Source organism: Eptatretus burgeri, chromosome 12 (genome assembly GCF_056783735.1).
Source record: "Eptatretus burgeri isolate ZD-2024b chromosome 12, Ebu_testis_v1, whole genome shotgun sequence".
In the NCBI taxonomy this organism is placed as follows: Eukaryota; Metazoa; Chordata; class Myxini; order Myxiniformes; family Myxinidae; genus Eptatretus; species Eptatretus burgeri.
Genome location: NC_140972.1, coordinates 59,622,926 through 59,642,925, shown reverse-complemented (window position 1 = coordinate 59,642,925; position 20,000 = coordinate 59,622,926). Strand labels below are relative to the sequence as shown.

The 20,000-nt window shown below is 47.6% G+C and overlaps 1 protein-coding gene across 2 annotated transcripts in view; it reads left to right on the top strand.

Annotated features, from left to right (window-relative positions):
• The window catches only part of LSM1 (LSM1 homolog, mRNA degradation associated), a 49,879-nt gene that overhangs the window by 21,801 nt on the left and 8,078 nt on the right, over window positions 1-20,000 (top strand). Inside the window, exon 4 of one of the 2 annotated variants that reach the window (XM_085848156.1) lies at window positions 1-249. This exon is cut by the window's left edge and continues 916 nt beyond it. The exons of the other annotated variant lie outside the window; for it this stretch is intronic. The gene's annotated coding sequence lies outside the window, so the exon portion shown is untranslated. Of the gene's footprint in view, window positions 250-20,000 lie in introns of those variants that run through there. 2 annotated transcript variants of the gene reach the window in all.

Genomic DNA, 20,000 nt, shown 5'->3' with positions numbered 1-20,000 from the left:
GGTTTATGGCTCAAAACCAGCAACAGTCGATGAGCTGAAAGAGGAAATTGAAAGACGATGTCTTGCAGTTCCAAATGACATGATTTATAACGCTGTTGAATCCATTGGTCCGCGTTATCGGCTGTGTTTGGAACGTGATGTTCGTCAGTTTGAACATTTGTAAACATGCATTTATCCATTTATCCATTTAACCATTAATCTTGTTTCGAAGTCGATAAACAACGCATTTATTATCATTTAAGGAGTGAGTACATTTTTTTTTGGGAGACCCTGTATATATACAAATATGTGTGTATATATATGTCTGTATGTAATATATATATATATATATATATATATATATATATATATATATATATATATATATATATTATACATGTATCTATATGTGTATGTATACTGAAACGCAAAAGAAACTTACCACTTGTTTGAAATGTAATAAAATTGTAACAGTTCAAACGAACACAAACCAACAATTGCTAATTGAAACATTGGCATTTCATTGATGACATGTCAAGTTTTTGACCAAGATACACCATCTCATAAGTTTGTTCTGCAGTACAGAACAGCACAGGGTGCAATGTCAGTCCCCTTTCAATAGCGTGTGTGGCCACCATCGTTTTGGATACAGGCAGTGCATCGTCGGCACATACTGCCTACCAGTCTTTGGATGGATTGCTGCTGGATTCTGTCCCACTCAGTCCTCAATGTCTGAAGCCATCTGACTTAGGACCATCTGCCTGTCCTGCCTTGCAGTGGTGACTATTGGCCTCCCTGATCGAGGTCTGTCATCTGCAGAGTTGTGGAGGGTGTCTCTGTCCACCAGGGCCGATATCGTCTGCTGTGAACAGCCAAGGCGACGTGCCACCACCACACGGTAGCTCAATCCGCCTTGCAGTATGCCCAAGGCACATTGCCGTTGATCCCTTGACAATCGTGGCATGTTGATTGAAATGCCCATTTTGCACTGGCCTTTTTAAAGCCAATATCAAGACATCACGTGCAGCTCATTAAAATCATCCCGTACCCCTTGGCTAATCACTGACAGTCAAAACGGCTGTTCAACAGCTGTGCTATGAAGTGACCATTGAAGGATCAAGTGACAATCCGTGACCGTTTTGTCTGACAGTGAGGACACTATTGCCCACAAATAAGTTCACACATTTACGACACGCAGTGTTATTGTTGATATTTGAAGGTTTAAAAGGTGGTAAGTTTCTTTTGCGTTTCTATATATATATATATATATATATATATATATATATATATATATATATATATATATATATATATATATATATATATATATATATATATATATATATATATATATATATATATATCAGCGATGGGAAAAAAATAAGAGACCACTCCAAAAACAATTTAAATCAGCATCTCCTCATGTATGGCAGCCATTCCATTCCAGTGTCTTTTGAATTCCAACACAGGCACACCTCATTCTACTTAGTGAGGTACTGATTAGGTGATCACCTGAACCGAATCTTATTGAACAAGGGAAAGTATATCAACCACTGCTGTGGTCATCACTATCCTCTTGCAATAGGACCAGCTGGATGGCAAAAACAGTGCTTGCAGGACCTCAAAAGTAATTGGAATCAAAAAAATAACTATTCACCATGCTATTCACCAAAATAATAACTATTCACTTCAAAAGAAAAGTTTTGAGTGAGGAAACGAAGGGTTCAATTCTGGCTTTACTGGCAGAGGGATGCATTGAGTGTCACGTTGCTTCCATCCTTAAAAATTTAAAGATGGCGGTTCATAAGAACAAGGTCAAGCAGCAGACATTGGGGACAACAAAGCTACAGACTGGCAGAGGGCGAAAACTACTTTCCACTGAGTGGGATGACCGCCAACTCATTCGAATGTCACTCAACAACCCTAGGATGACATCAAGTGACCGACAAAAAGAATGGCCACTGGCAGCTGGGGTGAAGTGCACAGCAAGGACGGTTCGAAACGGGCTCCTGGGGGCAGGGCTGAAGTCGTGCAAAGCTAGAAAAAAGCCCTTCATCAATGAGAAGCAAAGAAGAGTCAGGCCGAGGTTTGCAAAAGACCATAAGGATTGGACTGTGGAGGACTGGAGTAAGTTCATCTTCTCTGATGAGTCCAATTTTCAGCTTTGCCCAACACCTGGTCGTCTAATGGTTAGATGGAGACCTGGAGAGGCCTCCAAGCCACAGTGTCTCGCACCCACTGTGAAATTTGGTGGAGGATCCGTGATGATCTGGGGGTGCTTCAGCAAGGCTGGAATCGGGCAGATTTGTCTTTGTGAAGGACTCGTGAATCAAGCCACGTACACGGTTGTCCTGGAAGAACACTTGCTTCCTTCTGCTCTGACAATGTTCCCCAACTCTGAGGATTGGTTTTTCCAGCATGACAATGCTCCATGCCACACAGCCATGTCAATCAAGGTGTGGATAGAGGACCATCAGAGAAAGACCCTGTCATGGCCAGCCCAATCTCCAGACCTGAACCCCATTGAAAACCTCTGGAATGTGATCAAGAGGAAGATGGATGGTCACAAGCCATCAAACAAAGCCGAGCTGCTTGAATGTTTGCGGCAGGAGTGGCATCAGGTCACCCAACAGCAATGTGGAAGACGGGTGGAGAGCATGCCAAGACGCATGAAAGCTGTGCTTGAAAATCAGGGTTATTCCACAAAATATTGATATCTGAACTCTTCCTAAGTTAAAACATTAGCATTGTGTTGTTTAAAAATGAATATGAACTTGTTTTGTTTGTGTTATTTGAGGTCTGAAAACACTCAATCTTTGTTGTTATTTTGACCAGTTGTCATTTTCTGCAAATAAATGCTCTAAATGACAATATTTTTATTCGGAATTTGGGAGAAATGTTGTCAGTAGTTTTTAGAATAAAACAAATGTTCATTTTACTCAAACGCATACCGTACCGATAAATAGTAAAACCAGAAAAACTGATAATTTTGCAGTGGTCTCTTAATTTTTTCCAGAGCTGTATATGTTTTTACTATATATATATATATATATATATATATATATATATATATATATATACATATATATATATATATATATATATATATATATATATATATATATATATATATATATATATATATATATACATATATATATATTTCTGAAGACCACAAGGGGAAAACCAGAGATGTCACTTTTTATAAATTTCAGGGTTATTGCACCTGCCAATAGTTGGCAACAAAAGGTTTCCTCTCACAATATTACTTTAACAAATAACTAGGGGTATCAGATAATTTATATGGTTTAAAGTTTAGCTGTGCAATGAAAAAACAAGTGTTGTCAAAGCTGAACAAGTAGAAACCCAGAGTTGTCAGTACTTTACTCCTGGTTATCTCCCTTTCATTCATGTTAACTGTTCCACCATAATATTCAGAGTTGAGAAACTAAAAAATGAAAGGTTATAAATCTTTCACAGCATAAACTCTGAGCACTACAATAGCCTATTTGGTTATATCATGGGCTCCGTAGTTGGTGCATATCGTGGTTCAAGCCTGGTCAAACCTTTTTGTGACTTTAATGGGACCCACGCCGTGGCTTAATGGTTAGCGCGTCTGAGTACCCATCCTCATTCGATGTACCCACCACCCAATCAACCTGCTTAGGTATATGAGCGAGTCACATGAGGTGACTTCGGCTATCGCGGGGGTGGTTTATCCTTGGTTTCCTCTGGTTTTCCATCATATTAAGTAGTACGGAGTAAGAAATGGAGAATCCGTCGTCGTATAAGCGAAATACCCTTGAGTATGGCGTTGAACACCAAAAAAAAACAATGACCGTTTAATGTTGAAAACAATAACCTGTGATCACCAAAGTCATGTAATTTATGCTAATAACCAACAAGCATTAATTTGCTATACATCCTGGGTTAAAATTGCATGGCAATTATTAAACAAGGGAATAACCAGTGATGTCAGTTTGCAACATTGATTTGTTCTTTGCTCTTAAATTAAATAACACAGAAGCTTGGCAAATGCTACATGCTTAATTTGATCGGCCAATGATCACTCTTCCTTTTACTGGAAAAGAAATCTATATGACAGTTATGAAACAGTCCACCAAAGTCTTGAAACTTTGTTTTTCAGTTTCTTCAAAATTGACTTATCCTGGTATCTCCCCTGGTTTTCCCCTTGTGGTCTTTATATATATATATATATATATATATATATATATATATATATATATATATATATATATATATATATATATATATATATATATATATATATATATTTATATATTTTATATATATATATATATATATATATATATATATATATTTATATATATTATATATATATATTTTATATATATATATTTTATATATATATTTTATATATATATTTTATATATATATTTTATATATATATTTTATATATATATTATTTATATATATATTATTTATATATATATTATTTATATATATATATAGATATTATATATATATATATATATATATATATATATATATATATATATATATAGATATTATATATATATATTTATATATATATATATATATATATATATATATATATATATATATATATATATATATATATATGTAGTGAGCCTGGTGTTGGCGCAGTGGTTCGGGCAGCGGCTTGGGATCCAAGAGGTCCTGAGTTCAAGCCCCGTTGGGCCACTGAATTAATACACCAGGGGGTTGACTCGGCCTGTCATCCTTCCGAGGTCGGCGAAATGAGTACCAGTATACTGGGCCGGTGTATACCCCGGTTAAAATAGGTGTACCTTATCCCTGTGTCGTAAGAGGCGACCAGGGTTGCGTCAGGAAGGGCATCCGGCGTAAAATATGTGCCAAATCACTATGCGGATCATACGGATGATCCGCTGTGGCGACCCCTCACGGGAGCAGCCGAAAGAAGAAGAAGAAGAAGAAGATATATATGTAGTGTCGTGCTCCTGTAATCCGGCTACTCGGAGGCTTGGGTTGGCGGATCGCTTGAGGACGGGAGCTCTGCACTGGGCCGCGCTATGAGAGGGTGAAGGGCAGCCCGGAATAATCGTGAAACCCAATCCTTATTCCTGTGTCATAAAAGACGACCAGGGTTGCATCAGGAAGGGCATCCGGCGTAAAACCTATGCCAAATCAGTATGCGGATCATAACGGATGATCCGCTGTGGCGACCCCTAACGGGAGCAGCCGAAAGACGAACAACAACATATATATATATATACATATATACATATATATACATATATACATATATACATATATACATATATATATACATATATACATATATATATACATATATACATATATATATACATATATATATATATATATATATATATATATATATATATATATATATATATATATATATATATACATATATATATATATATATATATATGGTTACGGCTGTGGAAATTCGCAAACCACCATTCAGGGCATGTAGGTGAGATAACTCTAAGTACATGTGTAGTTGGCCCCAAACCCGTTGTTTAGAGGGAATTTATGTGATTCATTTGGGCTGCGACGCTTTGAGAGAGCTGTTTTTCTGTTCTATCTTTATTTTGAACCAACCACACTCCAACCCTCAGACAACAACAACAACAACAACAACGCCAACAGCCACGACTTTTACCTTCACAACTCAATCCCGCAAACATCGCATCACCGTCATTCCCAAACGGCACCATAACCATCATACCACCACCGATAAACCCTCCACCACCCTCACCTCTCTCCTACGGCCATTCCCGCACCACCTGTGAACACTGAGCGTCGGGCTGTCTTGGGCTCGTTCAAGATACGGACCGATCCGCGAGTGCAAATCGCGGCCTTTCGAGGGAGAATTCGGATCAAGAACGCTACACGCCCACTTCTGATCCATACAATTAGCAAGCGTGGAGCGGCTTGGCCCCGCCTCCAGGCGCGTCTGTGTGAAATCCATATATGCAAATTCTAGGATCAGGGGAGGTTCACGCCCACTTTTCCTCCGTCCAATGGGCAAGCATGGCTCCGCCCCCGAGGTCATCCTGATCCGGAAATTTGCATATTGTTTTCTCCTGCCGGGCGATTAAAACGGCGAGCGCAAGGCGAATCGTGGGAGAGTCAGTTTTTCGTTGGAGAGCAGAGTGTGGCAGCGGCAGAGTGTGGCAGAGAGTGGAGTCGGGTGGCGAAGGCATCGAGTTGGGTTCTGCAGTCGGCTGAGGAGAGTTGTGGGAAGAGATCAAAGGGCTCGGGTCCGAGGCGAGAAGGACGGCGGTCGGCGATGAGGTCGCGGTAGGAAATCGCTCGTCGCGGGACCCAAGCCAGCCAGCCATTCTCCCTCCCCCAGGGCATCAACAGTTCCCCCTTTTCCCCCACGCTGAGATAGTGCAACAAAGGGGGCCCCGTTCCCACCCCACACCAAACGTCGTGCCAACGAAACCTGCCAAGGAGCACGGAGTCGGGGCACAGCCACGCGGCCACATCTGCTGCTCGTCCGCCAACACGTCACGAGGACGCGGGTAGGACCCACCCGGTCTCGTGGACCTGGCCGCTCCTTCAGGTCACTTGCGCATATTGGCCTACAGGCCCGTCTGCCCCCTTGTCTATGAGGGTGGCTTATTTCCTTTGCTTTTGAGTAAATGTCTGTTGGCGCCGTCTGTAAAGTAGAACTGTATAAATGTTGCCATGTGTACGCCTATTCGGTAGTAACTCTGCGTCATTGTTTCTTTTGTTTTACTGCTATATGTACATTTTAACTGTTTGGCTGTATATGTGTGCTCTCCGTGTGTCGCGTAATAAATGTGCATTGTGTGAACTGTTTTCCCGTTTCGCTTCGTCTTTTCTTTATTGACCCTCCATCCTGCTTCACGTAAAGGGTTCGTAGTGGGCTTAATACGCCGATAATTAATCAGAACCGTCGAGGCCCACGATAACACCGCTCAGTTATCACTGTAGCACAGAACGGACCGCTTAAGCGGTTTGTGTCCGGAGTCGGCCTGTGGCGTGATTCGATCGCCCGGTCGACCATTCGCGCAGGTACTTTGGTAGATCGAATTTGGCGAGCGACCCTATCCTGCGCGGATGGGCAATTGGCACGATCGTGGTGAGGTTAAACCCCACCCGTGACTAGCTCCCGGCGTTGGTCCGAGAGGGTCACGACTGAATTGTCCGTCCGGTGGGCGACGTGCTGCGATTCGAGTCATGTGGCCGTCCGCACGCCGGCGGGCGCGAATTCGCAACACTGGTGTCAGGAGTGGGATTCGAATCCCTCCCGCCTCCAAGCTAAATTCATGTGGAATCGGCTCAGGGGTGAGTGGAGCGACCCCCGATTCCTTCCAAATTTCGAGCAATTTAAATTAACCCCTTACGAGAAATAAGATGGAGTCTCAAGGCGAGCGGGAGCCGGGGGTATGAGAAATGGATTTAGAATGTGTAGAATCCATGGTCCAGGATGAAATCCCCGTGCAGGAAATGCTTGTTGTGCAGGACGAACTCCCCAACTGAACCTAGAGCCCGAAATGGGTGCGGCGGCGGCCGCGGTGTATGACACCTCCCCTCCCCCTCTCCGCCAAATCCCCCCGATCCTTGCGGAATCGGCTCAGCCGAGTGCACTCGACATGGCGCAGTTATTTGCAATGCTGGCGGAAATGAATAACTGATTAAACAACAAGATGGATGGAAACGCACTCGAAATAAAAAACGGAATGAAGGAAGAAATGAGAGAAATGCGGGGTGAGACGCAGAACATGAGAATGAGCCGAAAAGGAAGCTTGGACGAACTAAAAAACGAAATGAAAAAGGAAGTCGACGCGATATGAACGGAGGTGACCGGGTTAAAAGAGAAAGTAAAAGGAGTGGGGGTCGCAATGGAAGAGAGCAAAAACGAGAGGGCAAACGAAATAAAGACTGTGGTGGGAAAGATAGACAAAGTGGGAAAAGGACTGGGAGAAGTAAAAAAGGGACAAGACCAAATAAAGGAGGAAATAGGGAAGAACACGACGGCGATAGAGGAATTAAAAAGAGAACTAGAACGGGCACTCGTAGAGCGCATACCTTTGCCGCAGCCACTAGTTACCTTTGTATTAAGTTGTCCACAACGCATCTCAATACAAATATGCATTTCGTGACCCCCATGACCTTTGACCCACAACCGCTACCTCGGGTGACAATAGTACTATACCTTGTGTCATTTCAGAAGATGGGGAATTGAACACTGAACAATTTGGAGTTAATTTGATGTAAATCGGAAACATATTAACCGTTTTCATCATGAAAAAACGATGTTGACCTTTTTGTGACCTTGACCTTTGATCCGATCGCTCCCAAAATCTAATGGATTTGTCCTTTCATGATGCTAAACAAATCCAAAACAATTAAAGCCTCTCTGCGTTTTGTTTTTTGCGTTAAGTTGTCCACAACGCTTTCCGATATAAATGTGAATTTGTGTGACCCCCTTGACCTTTGACCCCCAACCGCTGCCTTGGGTGACAAAAGTACTATACCATGTGTCATATTGGAGGATGGGGAATTTAATTTTGAACATTTTGGAGTTAATATGCTGTAAATCAAAACAAAATTGACAATTTAATCGCGAAAAAACGATTTTGACCTTTTTGTGACCTTGACCTTAACCTTTGATCCGATCGCTCCCAAAATCTAATCGATTTGTCCTCTCGTGATGCCAAACACATCCACAAAATTTCATGACAATCTGCGAAGTGGTTTTTGTGTAATGTTGTCTACAACGCTTCCCAATCAAAAACTCCATTTTGGTGACCCCCTAGACCAGGGGTCGGGAACGTTTTTGACCCAGAGAGCTATGAAAGCAAAATATTTGGAAATCTATTTCAGTGAGAGCCATATAATATATTTTAAGACTGAATTCAACTAAATGTGAGTATAATAAGCCTCTGAATTTATTCTTTTAAATAATGTTGTTATAATACTCACCATTAATGGGACTTCTGGTGCTGCATGGATTTGCTGATGGCTTTGTTGTCTGGTTGGTACTTGGTGAGGTTAAGCTTCATGCAAGCATTGAGGCTTTCATCCGTTAGACGTGATCGTAGGTTGGACTTGATGTTTTTAAGATGTGAGAATGACTGCTCACAGACATACGTAGATCCAAACAAGGTCAATACAGCAATACTCACACGCTGCAGTGTGTGGTATGTGACAGGAAGCGCGTTCCAAGTTTTGATAATCAGCTGGTCTTCGGGTTGAAGTTTTTTTCATTTCTGTCCACATGTGCTTGCTCGCCAACTCCGCTTTCTGTCGTGCGATTCTTTCCAAATCTTCATTCAGTGACTTGAACTTATTCACCCACATGTCTGAGGCCTTCAGGTCAGCCACTTCTGCTTCAAAATCTCTGACGGAGACACCAGGAATGTAACTCAGGTCGGCTGTGTTCAGTGAACACTCGTTTGGATGGGTGATGAACTTAAAAAAGACGAGTGTGCTCACGAAATTCTCCAAAGCGTGCTTTGAATGACTGTAGGAGACTGGATGTGAAGCCAGCTAACTGGTGGAGATCAAAGTTTTGAGTGGGCTCACTTGCTGTGCATGCATCTTTAAATTGTCTCAGTTTTTCAAAATGTAGTAAACAACCTGTTTCAAGATCCATGATAAAGAGCTCCAGCTTGTTTTCAAAAGCAAACACGGCTTGTTGAAGGGATAACACTGTATTTCCAATGCCTTGCATTTTCACGTTGAGCTCGTTCAGATGTTCAGTCATATCCACGAGATAGTAAAACTTGAGGAGCCACTCAGTTTCGGCTAGCTCAGGATGCTCAATCCCTTTCATTTCAAGGAAAGACCGGATTTCGTTCAGGCAAGCCGCAAAACTGCTAAGCACCTTCCCTCTTGACAACCAACGCACATTGCTGTGCAAAAGCAGACCGTGATAGTTATTTCCAACTTCATCCAGCAGTGTTTTAAACTGGCGAGCATTTAAGGCTCGGGCAACAATAAAATTGATCACACGAATGACCAGCGACATCACTTCGCCAAGCTGCCCATCACACATCTGAGCACAAAGTGCCTCCTGGTGTAGAATGTAATGGAAACTTAGGAAGGGTCTATTTTCATGTTCACGGAGAAGCGCCACAAATCCTTTGTTTTTCCCCACCATACACGGAGCACCATCAGTACACACTGAGATAAGTTTATCCATTCGTAGATTTTTTTCTTCAGCGAACTCCATGAAAGACTTGAATAAATACTCACCTCTTGTGGACCCTTTTATTGACAGAACAGCAAGACTTTCTTCGTGCAGTGTATCACCAGCAGCATATCTTGCAATCACACTGAACTGCGACAAATGGCTTACGTCTGTTGACTCATCCAAAGCCAGGGAAAAGAACGGCGCTGTATTTATGTCCTTCACTTGCGTTTCCTCCACTTGGTTTGCCATCATGATGGTACGATCATGAACAGCTCTTGCCGACCGAGGCATGTCTTGTATCCGTTTGATTACCTTGTCTTTGTTCGGAAGATCATCAAAAAGTTCATTGGCTACATCCAGCATGAACGTTTTTGCATACTCGCCATCTCTGAATGGTTTTCCGTTACTCACTATTGCTAAAGATCCAGCAAAGCGAGCGGAATTATAGTCACCTTGCCGGGTCCATACGCGGGGTTGCTGCTGGCTGGCTTGCACCCTGCTCAGTAGCTCTTGGCACGCTTTCTTTCTGCTGCTCCCGCAGGGGATTTTGATGCAAAGGTAGCATGGCGCGTGTCGAAGTTCCGCTTTATATTCGACCGTTTCATCGATGCAATTTTGTCATTGCAAATTAGACACACCACAGAACCTGCTCTCTCCACAAAGGTGAATTCTTCGGCCCATTCGTCCTGAAATGTACGATACTCCTCATCTTTTTTTATTTTCGCCATCTTCTTCATCGAAGGGTTAGCTTTGAGAAAATGAGAGATTGGGAGATGTTGACCCAACTGAGGCTTGGCAAATAGTGAGTCTGGCTGGCCTGCACACAGGCTTATATACTCGAGAGGTGCGGCGCGGCCGGCCGACTCTGGGATGCTGTCGCCTCAGCGGTGGCGCGTGATTGGTTGAGATGAATTCCGCTACGCGTCTCGGCGGCGGCACGTCATTGGAGGAACCGAAATCACTAGTCGCCTCGGCCGCATGACTGGACGAAACAAAAACCGCTTCAGCCAATTCGGAGGCGTTTTTTCTTCTCTCCTTCTGCCAAGTTCAGCCCTGCACGTGAATGAAGCACGACACCATTCAAACTGTAGGTAAAGCTTCCGTGAGAAATATTGGGCTTTCAAAGTTTCAAACTCCAATTTTATCTGCGAGCCAGATGCAATCATCAAAAGAGCCACACCTGGCTCGCGAGCCACACGTTCCTGACCCCTGCCCTCGACCTTTGACTTCCACAGACTAACTAGGGTTGCAAACACTATACCATACGCTATATCAGTGGATCGGGATTTGAATACTGAACATTTTGGACTTGATTGGATGTAAATCGGAACAAAATTGACACTTTAATCGCAAAATAACGATTTTGACCAAGCTGTTGAAAACACAGACAGAGTTGAAAACCTGTGAAAGGAGGTAAAAGCGGAGACACAGAAAGGATTAAAGGAAGTGGGGGAGGAATGTGGAATGAGACATGAGGAGGTAATTAATGAAATGGAGCGGAAAACCTGAGAAAAGACAGAGGAACTGGGGGAACGGATAGAAAAACACCGGGGCGAGACAGAAGAGCAGTTTAGGACAACGGGGGAGAAAATATCCAAGACAAATAAGGTGGTGACACAAGTACAAGGGGAAGTGGAGCAAATAAGAGAGAAAGTCGGGGAACTATCGTTAGGGACGATAGGGGAGGAATTGAATGAAGTAATCAAGGGGAAAATAGAGGAAATGGAGAGGAGACTGACGGAATGTGTGGAGACCCGGTGTGAGAGGCAGGGTGACCTTCTTCGGGAACAGGGAGAGAGGATATACTCCCTAGAGGCGGATCGTGCCCAGGTGGGGCTGGTGTCACAGAGCGGAGGAGGAGGCTTGCCCGATGGGGGGGGTGAGCATGCCAAGCTTGGGGAGGGTAGAGACCGCGGGGTCTTTTGGCCTAAGGGGGGTACCCAGTATGACTGTTCCGGTGGGTGTGCAGAGCGCGAGTCCAATGGCTTGGGGGAGTAAGCGGGACGACGCAGGGCACGGACAGGGGTGGTAGAGCCCCCGGGCAAATGGCTCGGACCCTGCGGGAGTGAGGCACCGTTGGGACTGGGGAGGTACACCCCTCCAGGAGTCCCTTGGGAACTGGAGGGGGGACCTCGAAAGGACCGAGGGTGCCGCTACCCCTGTACGATGGCAAGACGGACTTGAGGGCGTACATGGCCCAGTTTCAGTGTGTTGCCAGAAGCAATGGCTGGAACGAGGTGCAGGGTGTGGCACAACTCACGGCGGCCCTGCGTGGCGCGGCCTTGGAAGTCCTGACCACGGTACCCAGTGAGGGAGTGGGGTGACCTTGGAGGATCTCCATTGGGCCCGAAAAAAAAAAAAACGATCTGGCATGGACCAGCAGAGCGAGCTTGTTAAAGCTCAGCTCAATGGACGCAAACGACGCTCCCAGGAACCACTGGGAGAATTGGCACACGACATTCGCCGCTTGGTGGGGATAGTGCACACCAACATGCCGCCGGAGTTCCGGGAGGAGATTGCCCTGGACCATTTTCTCCGAGCGATAGGGGGCACCGATGTCGGAGCATTGCTGACCGTATGGCGCCCGGACAACCTCCAGAAGGCGGCTGATACTACCGCCTGCTGGGAGGCAGCCAGAACGCCATTGGGAGGGGCTGGGCGGCATGCAGTGGCAGTCCCACAAGTGGGCCCCGTGAACGACAGTGCGCTGGGAGCCGGGACAACCCTGGGCGACCAAGCGCGAATGGAAAAGATGGTGCAGGGCATGTTCGACCGCCGGTTCGGGAGACCTGGGGAGAGGCGGTCGGGCCCAGGAAGGGCGGGGGATGGGCCATCAGGGGGTACCCCAATTCGGAACGGAGGGGGGTATAATTCGGCGTACCGGAGGCAAACACCTTATCAGAGGAGGTGTTATAATTGTGGCGCAAGGGATCACCTGCAGCGGGAGTGCAACGCCCCGCGCAGAGAAAGGCCCCCGCGAAGGGAAGAGCCACAGCCCCCCAGACCACCAACTCCGCCCCGGGTCAATAGGGATAGCCAGGCCCAACCATCACCCCCCCCCCCCACCAGTCCCCGGGAAACTAAGAAGTGCCGAACATGTAGGGCCGTGTACGGCAGACTGGGATGGAGAAGAGCCCTCAGAACTGCGACAGGTCATCAATTGTGGCCAAATTGGCAAAGGTAGCTTAACAATTCGGTGCAAAGTTGCCGGCGTAGGGGTAGACGCCGTTGTGGACACAGGAGCAAGCGCCACGATCATCAGCCCTGTGGTCCTTGATTCGAGTGTAGACGGTTGGGATGAGATCCACCGTCTGCAAAACCATAGTTTGCAGCTAGCTACGAGGGCAACGGCCCCCATCATTGGACGTGGTTTTGTGTCGTTTAAATTGGGCACCGTGAAAACAAGGATAGAGGTTTGGGTGGCGAAGGTGTGCGACCCATGTCTAATAGGGTTGGATGTGCTAACGGCCGGTGGTTGTAAGATCGACTTGGGCCGGGGGGTCATGCAGTTGGGTGGTGAGGAGTTGCTGTTGGGGGGCGTGAGCACGGATGAGAGGGTGGAGCTGGAGGCTCCTGACTCCGTGGTCATTCCCCCGGGTGCCGAGGCGGTGGTCCCGGCCCGGTGGCAAGCACACCCAACGTGGCAGGGCTCCTGCGGCCTGGCGGAACTACCGGCAGGGCCATCAACCCCGGGTTTAGTCGTGGGCCGCACCCTGGTAAGTACCGACGGGCCAATAGTGCCCATTCGGGTGATAAATGTTAGCACGGAACCATACACTATCAGGAAGGGCACAAAGGTGGCAGATTGCACCCCAGTAAAAGAGGTCACAGAGCTGAGGGACGATAACGTCGAGCCAGACCGGCCCCAGAGGGAGTCTCCAGACTCGATTAGGAATTGGCCCGGTCCCATTTGGGAGATGGTAAATCGGAGTAGTGAAGATTTGGAGGATGCCCAGCGGGAGGCCTTATACAAACTGGTTGACCGACACATGGGATCTTCTCCTTGTCACCCGAGAATATTGGACGTACGGGCCTGGTGCAACATCAGATCCACACCGATGGGGCCCGGCCTGTCCGTCAGCCTGCTCGAAGGCTCCCATGGAGCAAAAGAGAGGAGGCTGATGAACAGGTTGAAAAGATGCTCAATGCAGGTGTCATTGAGCCCTCGGGAAGTCCTTGGATGTCACCGTTGTGCTGGTCAAAAAGAAGGATGGGACCACGCGTTTCTGCGTGGACTATCGCCAGCTGAACAATGTGACACTCAGACTCCTATCCCATGCCTAGAATTGACGATACCCTCGACGCCGTTGCAGGCTCTAAATGGTTCTCAACTTTGGTCCTCAAGAGTGGGTATTGGCAGGTGGAGATGGATAAGACGGGGAAGGAGAAAACGGCATTTTCCACAGGGAAGGCACTGTATCAGTTCACTGTGATGCTGTTCGGTTTGTGTAACGCCCCCACCACCTTTGAGAGACTGATGGAGCGTGTCCTAGGTGGCATGCTGTGGCAGTCATGCCTGGTGCATCTGGATGACGTCCTGGTACACGCTAAAACATTCACCCAGGAGATAGCCAATTTGGACCAGGTGTTTGGGCGCCTCAGGCAGGCAGGGCTAAAGTTGAGCCCGGAGAAATGCACTTTGTTCGCGACAGAGGTGGCCTATCTCGGACACGTGATGGGCCGCGAGGGAGTGAAGACCGACCCCAGAAAAATTACAGCGGTAGAGGAGTGGCCCGTACCTACAACTGTCAAACAGGTACGGGGCTTTTTGGGACTTTGCTCCTACTACCGGCGCTTCGTGGCAAACTTTGCGGAGATAGCCAGGCCCCTTCACTGGTTGATGGAGAAGGGGTTGAGATTTAATTGGACAGGGGAGTGCCAGGAGGCCTTCCTCAAATTAAAGGGGTGTTTGACATCCACACCCGTGTTAGCGTACCCCACCGATGACGGGATGTATACCCTGGACACGGATGCAAGCCAGGAAGGATTGGGAGCAGTCTTATCTCAGACACAGGGAGGCGTTGAAAGAGTGATCACATATTACAGTCGGGCCATGAGTAGGCCCGAACGAAATTATTGCGTAACTCGCACGGAGCTATTGGCTATGCTGTCTGCGGTGAGCCATTTCCACCCGTACTTGTACGGGAGGAAATTTTTGGTTCGAACTGACCATTCCTCCTTGCATTGGCTCTTACGGTTGAAGGAACCGGAAGGCCAGATTGCAAGGTGGTTGGAAAAGTTGCAGCAGTACGATTTCAGTGTGGTCCATAGAGCCGGTAAGGCTCATGGGAATGCCGATACGCTCTCTCGACGCCCCTGTCTGGGAGAAAACTGCAGATATTGCACGAGACATGAGGAGAGTGACCAATTGGCAGACACCTCCCCGAAACTCCCAGTCCGTGCGACCCGGGTGGTCGGCCCAACTTTGCCACTAACCGCGGGAGAGGAATTTGGTGGATTGGCATGGAGCACGGCACAGCGGGAAGACCCCGTGATAGGGCCAGTGTACAAATGGGTCCAGGAAAACAGGAGGCCCAGTGGGGAGGAGATCGCCCCATTCGGAGCGTGAACAAAAGCATACTGGGCTCAGTGTAAGACCCGATAAATGAGGGACAACATCTTATATCGCAGGTGGGTGGAGATTCCTTCCAAACAAACTTCTTGGCTGGTGATAGTCCCTGATGGGTTTAAGACCCAAATTTTGAAACAGGTGTACGGTACCCACGCCGGCGCCCATTTGGGCAGGACCAAAACAAAATCTCGGGTCCGCCGGCGGTTCTATCGGGTTAACATGGGGCGCGATGTACAGTACTGGTGTCGAGCATGCGACGCCTGTACTGCGAAAAAGGGACCGCCACAGAGGATGAGGGCCCCACTCTAACTACATCAGGTTGGGGCCCCCCTTGAGCGAGTGGCCATGGACATTTTGGGACCACTGCCACTCGCCAGGGTAATAAGTACATCCTCGTAATTATGGACTATTTCACCAAATGGCCGGAGGCCTTTGCCCTCGCCAACCAGGAAGCAGGGGTCGTGGCAAAGGCCTTCGTAGAAGGATTTACATGCCGGTATGGGATTCCGCAGGAGCTGCACACGGATCAGGGACGAAATTTTGAGAGCGAATTACTAAAAGAGGTGTGCAGACTCCTGGAAATTCGAAAGACACGGACAACGCCCCTGAGACCACAGTCTGATGGCATGGTGGAGAGGTTCAACAGGACCCTGGTCTAACAGTTGGCCCTCTTCACCGCCACTAACCAGGAGGACTGGGACGAACATCTCCCGTACCTCCTGATGGCCTATCGCGCGTCCCAGCACGGGTCTACCGCGTGTAGTCCGGCGCTGTTGATGTATGGACGGGAGCTGAGAAGCCCCGTCGATTTATTGTGCGGTCCAACGCCTGAGCGGCTTGATAGGCCCCCGGGGGAGGGCTATGCCCGTCGGTTGGAGGGAGGTCCATGCGTTCGCACGACACCAGCTCCAACAGGCGGGCATAAAGATGAAGCGCAGGTACAACCACCGGAGCCAGGTAAGCAAATACCCTCCGGGGGCGAAGATTTGGTTCTTTAACCCCCGGCGGAGGAAGGGCAGATGCCCGAAGCTCACCTCACCTCACCTTGGCAGGGTCCGGGGGTTGTCCTGGCGCAAATCAGTGACGTGGTCCTAAAAATTAAAATGGGACCACGGGCCCTTCCCCGAATCGTCCACGCGGACTGCCTGAGACCTTACAAGGGCGACCTTACGCCCTCATGGATATGTCTTGCCGGAGGAGTGGGTGCTGGAACAGCCGCTTCCGCAGAGGCGCAAGGCTCGCAGAGCCTTGCAACGAGTTCACGAACCCAGTAGGGAGGGATGACGCCCCCCCTGCGAATAAGGATTTGAAGACAGAGACAGACTTTAGATGTGTAGAAGGGACGTAGTTTAGCAACGTAGTGTTAAATGTAACGTGCTGTAGTTTAAGGAACGACGTGCGATCACGAGTTAGTTCGGGGATGTAAGCAGAAGGATGGCAGAGTTCTGCGGTGTGTGTGTTGAAGAGTAGTGAGGTGGAGACATATTGAGTGAGTGAGGCCAGCGGGTCTTTGTGAATGGAGCGAATGTGGAACGCATGGTGCGATGAGTGATTGGGGAGAGGAGTGATTCCCGCCCAAGGGACCCCGGGGGCAGTGTAAAGTGAGTTAGTGGGTTAGTCAAATTAACAAAAATGGAAGTTGTTTTGTTGTTGGTGGGAAAGTAGGCTGAAAACCCATTTGGAGGGGTGCAGGAGCCCTGTTGACGGGCTGGGAGCGTGGCTGCGAAAGGTTAGTATCGCTGAGTGGGTACCCCGGGCACCAGGCCAGTCGGCCGCGGTAGGCCAAGGGCCCATGGGGGGCCGGGATAGCGTAGTGGGCATGGGTGCGCACGCATGGTGCGGGGCCCGGGGCGCCATTAGCCGCGTGGGCAGTGTTGTGGGCACGGGTGACCCTCGGAAAGGGGCCCGGGAACCCAGCCTGCCACGTGTGCGTTTCAGGGGAGTTGCCATGGGGGGCACTCCCTGGTGTTTAGGGAGCTGGTAGGCTCGGAGGCAGTGTAGAGCCCGGAGGTGCCATAGCTGGAGAATCGGCAGAGGGTCGTGCCTGCCAAGGGAGCCACGTGTCCCAGCCATGAGACCGTGTGAGGGCACGGGAAGAAAATTGGGGGGCGAGACCCGAAATTGTGAGGACACCAACACAGGCGACGGGAATCTGGGTTGATAGAACCAATAGTTTAAGCGAGAGGCGCTTGTTGAAAGCCCCGGGGTAGTTTAAGAGATAATGGTTAGGGTAGATTAGGAGATGTACCCCTCCGCACCATCCATCCCTTCGCTCTTGTTATGGGCCGCTGGACCCACTTTGGGTTAGATCGCTGAAGTCTGGGGAGGCTATCCTGAGGCTTCGTTGGGCCTCGATACAGGACGCGAGCTCTCCCTCATTCCCCTCCGGGAAGGGAACGTAGAGGTTGGGAGTAGGCTAGGACAGGATATGTTAGCCGAACAAGGACAGTACAGGGGGTTAGGGGACGATTTATAGTGGGGAAGTAAAGAAAAAAAAAAAAGAGTTGGGGCTAAATTGGGTTTTACAAATTAAGGGAGTGGGTTTGGACAGTGACAGGCAAAGGTGATAGGTGGGAGGGAGACAGGGAGGGAGGTCCGAGCCCGCCTTCTGAGTGGCCAGCAGCACCGCACTCCCTCCACCAACCTGCACTGCACGGCGAGAGGCCGGCCAACTTCATCTGCGGCTGTGCTTCAAGGCCTGTGCCGGCCAGTTCTTCTGCCGGCTGTTTGCCTGCTTTTGCCATCCATGCCTGCTGCCCTCTATTCTTTGTTTGCCCCGTTCAATTTTGCTTTGCCACTCCCTGTTCATTGTATTGCCATGTGCGCCAGGATCATCAAGCAACAGTTTGCAAGCTGCAGGGACTGCCCTGTAGGCAGCCACACAAGGAGACTGCATTTGCGCAGCCCATGCTCCGTTGTTCACTGGGTTCAATTTAAAAGGGGGAGGCCTAGGACTGCGTGTGAGCAGCCGGCCACGTTCCCTGCCACCTGCATTGCATGAGCCAGAGATTGCATGACAGCAGCCTGGCTCCCTGCTAACTGCTTTTCTCTTTGCAGAGTCCATTGATCCTGGGCCATGGTTTAGTGTAAAATTTGTAAGTTAAGGTTACGATGTACTGTACATATGAGTGAACCCCCGGCATGTCTGTCTCGCGCCGGCAATTTTTTTAAGTCGTCCATATGAGTGGGTTTGTTTAGTTAGTTACTCAGCCCTCAGGTTATTTATTTTGGGAACACGAATACCATGAATGTCGCACTCAGGGATCCGAAGGTAAAACGTACTTGGGGAGAACTACACATGATGGCACACAAGAATTTGACTCGGGACGAGTCTGTAAAAAGGGGAGGGGGTAGTGTTACGGCTGTGGAAATTCGCAAACCACCATTCAGGGCCCGTAGGTGAGATAACTCTAAGTACATTCCTGCACCACCTGTGAACACTGAGCGTCGGGCTGTCTTGGGCTCGTTCAAGATACGGACCGAGCCGCAAGTGCAAATAGCGGCCTTTCCGAGGGAGAATTCGGATCAAGAATGCTACATGCCCACTTCTGATCCGTCCAATTAGCAAGCGCGGAGCAGCTTGGCCCCGCCTCCAGGCGCGTCTGTGTGAAATCCATTTCTGCAAATTCAAGGATCATGGGAGGTTCACGCCCATTTTTGCTCCGTCCAATGGGCGAGCGTGGCTCCACCCCCGAGGTCATCCTGATCCGGAAATTTGCATATTGTTTTCTCCTGCCGGCCTATAAAACGGCGAGCGCAAGGCGAATCGTGGGAGAGTCAGTTTTTGGTTGGAGAGTATATATATGTATATGTATATGTATATGTATATGAATGTATATATATATATATATGTATATGTATATGTATATGAATGTATGTATATATATATATATATATATATATATATATATATATGTATATGTATATATATATATATATATATATATATATATATATATATATATATATATATATGTATATATGTATATGTATATGTATATGAATGTATATATATATATATATGTATATGTATATGTATATGAATGTATGTATATATATATATATATATATATATATATATATATATATATATATATATATATATATATATATATTGTTGCGGATTCGCGCCCGCCGGCGTGCAGACGGCCACGTAACTCGAATCGCGGCACGTCGCCCACCGGACGGACAATCCAGTCGTGACCCTCTCGGACTAACGCCGGGAACTAGTCACGGGTGGACCTATCGGTCTCACCGCGA